This window comes from Diadema antillarum, unplaced genomic scaffold (genome assembly GCF_040938485.1).
Source record: "Diadema antillarum isolate AM-2024a unplaced genomic scaffold, OU_Dant_1.0 scf00000115, whole genome shotgun sequence".
Classification (NCBI taxonomy): domain Eukaryota; kingdom Metazoa; phylum Echinodermata; class Echinoidea; order Diadematoida; family Diadematidae; genus Diadema; species Diadema antillarum.
Genome location: NW_027271004.1, coordinates 1,731,437 through 1,737,701, shown reverse-complemented (window position 1 = coordinate 1,737,701; position 6,265 = coordinate 1,731,437).

Sequence of the window (6,265 nt, the reverse complement as noted above, 5' to 3'; positions counted from 1 at the left end):
ACCGCGGATGCAGAGGATAAGCATGTGTGCAGCTAAGCACCATGGCCCGAGGACTGCTCTCTTGCTCGTCCTCACTTGCGGCGAAACTCCCCCCATGTTTGATCGGAGGAAAGCCCGCCCTCTTTGGCCGAGATGGCAGTGGGAGAGAAGCCAAGATATCCAAAACTCTGGACCACTTTTAGTGTCCTGATTTCGACGTCTATGGATCTAATATGATGTGATGTGTTAGACTGCAGCTGCTCTGTGTAGATATTCAGTGATGCCATAAACAGCAAGCATTCCTGATATTGACTTCAAATCAGTGAATTTGGGTATTCAATTCTTCTCAAGATAAAAAAAATCAGAAAAGACGTAGTGGCGCCATCAAAACTTACAACTCTGTGTGAAGATTACTTGTAAATGCCACTGTGTCACCACACCTTCGCCTTAATAAATTTGACTGTGTGGGAAATGAGTATCAAGTTTGATAACAGTGGTTGATTATTCATTTCATCAACCTAAACATATAAATTTTGATTATAGATTTTACTGAGATCGATTTTCTTCTAGTCACCAGCTGGTCATTTCATCTGCTATGTTGGTGTAAAATGTTTATGACAACAGGGCCCTGTTTTATTTCTGTGAAGAGTTATAATCGATTGTATAGTTGACTTCTATCATAAGTCTATGGCAGCCTGTGTGGTAAAGGAAATGTATAATTGATTATATCTTTTGATAAAACAGGGCCCAGATTTCTCGTTTTGAAGAGAATTGATAGAAGGATTTTGTTCCATGAAAGATATGGTGAGACTTGTGATGTATTCAATAGTACTTTGTCCAAGAATTTATGAAATTCCTTGATTCATCTGGATTTGATTTCCATATATATGAAGGATGATGAAGAAGCTGATTCTGATCAAGACTTTGTGGCTGGATTACGTGCTTTGTTTTCTCGCGTGACCAGCTGCCATGTTATCACCTTGTTTTGATATACTATTTCCTTCTTCACCAAAGTATGAATAGTAGAACTGTGCCTATTGCTACACAATAGAGAGAAAGAAAGAAAGAGAGAGAGAGAGAGAGAGAGAGAGAGTGAGAGAGAAAAATATATTTGTGTGTTAAAGCACATATTGTTCATACGCAATGGTATCTAGAATGTTGTTCACATCCTGTTTCATAGACAAATTCAGATATTTTAGTATTCAAAAGATGCCATTCCATTCCACTGTGTGTGCACATTAAGCTTCGTGTAGAAATTGAGAAGCATGTATACTTTTCTATGGCTGGTTAGCGTATCATAGTGAATCTTCTGTATTCTTATTACGAGAGTATTCCATACAATAGGCCATGTCAATGTCATTTCCAATACTCTGAGGTTTGTATTTCAACTATAAGCCAATTCACAGGTAGTACTTTGTCTCAAAGGACCCCTGCACCACAGACTTTCAAGTAACATAGAAAGGTCTTGTTATGAAGCATCTTTGTAAGCATTGTAAATGAAATGCATCGAGAGAGCTTTTGTTAGACATTGTAGATGAATTAGTTTCACCTGCAAATTCCGAGTGTGAAACACAGACATTCTATAGAGAGATAGAGCTTGCCTGAGGATTCTTTCCATTTTTGAAGTCAGTGGGAAATTCACAGACATTCTCATTTGACCTTTGTTCTGCACATGCGCAAATCACATCTTGTTAGCTGGCTTATTTCATTATTTAACTTCCATCGTGGTAAGTTTTTCTCCATCTAGAGAGGCTTGGAATTCCCAGACTGTCGTCCTTTGAAAGAATATTTCATATCACTTATTTGGATAGGAAAATTAAAGGATGATGAACACTACCACAAAAAAAAAGAAAGAAAGAAAAGAAAATTTAAGGAAAAAGGAACCAAAAGAGCTGAAATATGTCCGTCCCATCTATTTATGTCTTACCTTCCGGTGCATGACCCTATTTCCATTCTTAAAATAGATTTTAGTGATTGGGGAAAACCATATAATGTTTCAATGCAAGAACTGATAAACATTATGTTCTTTTTTTCTCTATTTTTTAAGTAATGTCCTCATCAAATTGAAAAAAAATCTTTTCAATGATACTTTACTCTTTACATGGCAAGAAAAAGTTTTGAAGATATCATTAATATTATCAAATATATATTTTGGGTCATTTTCTTTGTTTTTAACCTGCTTCAATCTCAAATACCTCAAGTTAACAGAAATGGGTTTTTGCAATTGAACTCTAGATTTTGTGATAGATAGTCTTTCATCCAGCCACACATGGTACTGTATGTAGTCCATCCTCTACTCCTCCAGATAATGATCTTGCATAAAATGTGCTAAAAATTGAGATTTTGTTTTTTTCTCTGTGTGAGTTTGATGCCAAAATGACAGGAAATACGTGTAGTCAATGTCATTGCCAGCTAGACATGTATGCAGCTGAAGAAAAAGGAAACCATTTCAGCCAATAACCATTCTTACCTTTGGCAAGAGAATGGAAGTGTGTTGACCTGGGGTCAAAGGTCAACTGGTTTGGTGAGAGATTCTGCATATTGATGCTGTAGTTGCATATTCATGCTGTTGCATATTCATGCTGTTGCATATTATCCATGTTGTTTGTACAAGTAGCAGGTGGTTGGGATTGAAGAATGTTGGCAGTAGTGTACGTATGTTGGTGCTGACTGTACTTGTCAAATAATGATCGATGCAATGATTATACATGTATCATCGCTTGTATAACCAGTAGAAGAAGTGATTACTTGGTATATGCCCACCAGCACATATGAAGTAAGCACATGGAAGACTAGATACACTTATATTACAGACTGTGCTGTTATCAAGATTGATTGTACATGCTAGTTTAGACTTGATGAGTTTCCCCATATGGTAATGGCCTTGAATATGTACGGATGGAATTGCTCAGAAATACTTGTGAGTCACTTGCACTTTTAGGGTAACAGGTTGCTCACTGTTTGCAGATGAGATGAGGCATTTGCTCTCAGCCAATCAGATGCAAAGATTTCAGTAGCTTATAACAGTTGTCAGTGACTGACAAGTTTCCTGAGACACTGCCCAGGTGAAGATTTGATTTGAAGTTTCCTTGTCTCTAGTGGTAGTACAACTCAGACTTTTTTTTTGGATTTGTTTTCCATTGTACTCAGAGAAGCAAAATAGCTTGCATCATCGACATTCAGGTTTTGTTAGAAGTTGCAATAATATTGTTTTGCTGTGTCCTCATGCAAGCATGAATGAGCTTACATGTGCAGTGTCTTTAGTTTAATCAATGATATGCAGGCTGTTGACAAAAATGGCATATGGGGTTTGCAGATGCTTGAGGCTGTCCATTACCAGAAAGTATCCTGTTTTGATTGTTTGTTACTCTGCATCAAAGAAAAATGAAAAGAGAAGAAAGAGAGACTGAAGGTGGAAATTAGGAGCCAGAATGAGTTTGTACTCCAATCTAGCAAAACTCCTCTCTTGTCTTGTTGCTGCTAGGAAAGCACGCGAGAAAGCATTTTTACCAGTGATTGCCTTTAAAAATTGTAACTGTCACAACTTTCTGCCATCGATTCACAGAAAAAAAACTGAAATAATGCACGCTTGTTGGACATCCAGTACTCTACGCACTTGGCATAGTGAGCCGGGAGTTCGAGTTCCTCGTATTCCACGAGAATCGAAACCGACCCCTGTAGTGTCTTCTTCGATCACCAGCGATATCCTGCTGTGTATCATCACAGTTTTGTAGGCACTGGTCGGAAAGGATTGAATTGTGGAGACAAACTCTTTTGTAGTTTGTGTGTAAAGCACATTAAACTGTTCTGAAGCCATTTGAAATCAGTTTATGTACTTGAAGTGCCTTTGTTGTTTAATGCCTCTGTAAAGATGGAAGCAGGGAGAGCCTTAGATCTATTTTAATTTATTGTTAACTCAGTAGAGGGATGATAGGCTGTCAGAGCAAGATTAGAAATCAATCATTTTTATTTTTTTTTAATGGTGATCTCATCTCGTTTGTATCCATGTTGGCCATTTGTGCATGTATGCACGCTTCTACAACTCTTCATGAAAAATGTGGGAATGATGTATGTATTGTTATGGTTACTGGTAGCAAGTCTATGTGGTACATGCACATCTGTGCCAAAACTCCCAATTTGTAGTGCAGTCAGATTATGCTACAAAGGTGGCACCTAAAATTCATTGCGTAAATACGAGTGCAAAATTTCACAGTAGCCTTACGTGAAACACATGGATTTCCGTCGTTCCTTATTAAAATCATTTCGTAGCTTGCTTTGTGTGTGCTGGGTTGTTTGAGTATTGGTAGCCCCCTCGATGAAAAAAATTGCATTTATTTTGAATATTACCTTATGTCGAGTCTTTAATTTGCTGACCTGTTGCGCCAGTTACCAAATAATGTCTAACATGTGTAGATGAATTATCCTCATAGAAGTGATTTTGTTAAATGTTTATCCTGTGTTTTATAGGTGTAACCAGCTGAAGCCCAGAGCTGTATGAGTTCATGCACACTATGTCATTGAAAACTGTATTTTAAGTGCCTTTGATGAGTCAAGGTGACATCAAAATTGTGTCAGTACCAACATTTAGTCTCCAGCGTAAAGTCAGGTTTAAACAGGCTTTTTGTTTGCTTGTTTGTTTGTTTGTTTGTGTGTGTTTTGATATACACATGGGATATTCATGCCAGCCTAGTGTTCCAAATTGTTATCACTCTATCATTATTATTATTTTTCTGTAGGTTCAGGTCACATTGTTCTGTATACCAAGGCACTGGTACTTATTTTGCGTCTGACATGAGTGAATGTGTTTGTTGGTAGACATAGGTGCTACACTAGTGCTGTCTGATTTTTAATACTTGCCATAGTTCTTGCTACGCAGAGCAAAAAGCCACCATGATCGCTAGGATTTTGGTGTTCGACCACGTCTTCACAGTGTTTTCCCAAAAGTTTCACATTACTGTCGTGACTGTTTCTCGCGGTTCGAGAGAAATACGTCCCATCGTTCGCCCAAGTAATATTACCATGTGATTTTGCCAATTCATCAAAACTTGTAAATAGATATCGCATATTGTATAAAGCACAAATATGAAATACTAATACTTCTATCCTCAATGTGTATGATACGTTTCGGCATATTTATTACCTGTGTTACTTTTACGGTTGTACGGTAGAAGGAACTTGGGTGAATATACGTCATAAGAGAATGTTAACAAGATAATATTCTTTTTTTAGATGCAAAACTATGAATTTCAGGCATGATCAGAGACTGATGTATAGTCCATGTTAGTTTGGATCTGCAAAGAAAATATGTCTTCTTGATTAAATGAAATACACATGTATGTGTGTCCTGTTAGCGTTCATAGCAATGCACATCTATTTTGTTCCAGCTTTGACAAAAATGTGTATTCTGGGTGTGAACAGCATGAGAATGTATTCAGAAGCTTCTTTTTTTTTTTCAATGTAAAATCCCCTGCATTACTGTACCGCAGTCCGAAATCTAAAATCTGCTATTAAATGCATGTATCAGTCTAAAGCACGATCTAGCTGACATTGAGCCAAAGATTTCATTGTTTTCTTATAAAGATGCACTTCGAACAGATATAAGGTCAACTGTCAATGCCAAGTTTAAATCGTATATGTCAACCAAATAAATGCAGCTTAATTTGAGCATGTTTTGAATTAATTGCAGGAGATTGGTTATCATTCTAATCATCCTTTGGGTTGTACAGAGAGAACATAATCAATGTATATGAAATTTGTGGACACTGAAGCACAGAAAATTAGGCATATTCATTTAAGTCCACATGCACCGGACTGTTGAAAATCTCTTGACTTCATGCAAATGTTTGAGTCAACAAAACTTAAAAGAAAGAGAAATAACAAGGTAACTACTGGACTTTTTCACTGCGTCAACAAAGGCAATTTTTCAACTTATGTGATGTTGAATTTTACGTGAGGTTTATTGTAATGTGAAAACAAGGATGAAATGAACTTTCTCTGGCCCATCCTAAGTAATTTGTTTAAATTTCATCATCAATATCTTTAAGACTTTGGATGAGGGAAAGAACAGTTCCAAATAAGGAGGATTTTTTGTTTTGTTTTCATATGGCGATGTACTGGCTTTTGTTTTATTGAATTGCTGTCATTATGGACACATGTAATTGAAGTCAAATCAAGTGTCCCTTTTTTACCTGTGTTGAAACAGAAATGCTTTACGTCGGAAGTTAGATTTGTAATCAAGTGTACACTGTGATAATGTTCTTGCTGTGTACCATGCCTTTAATAAGAC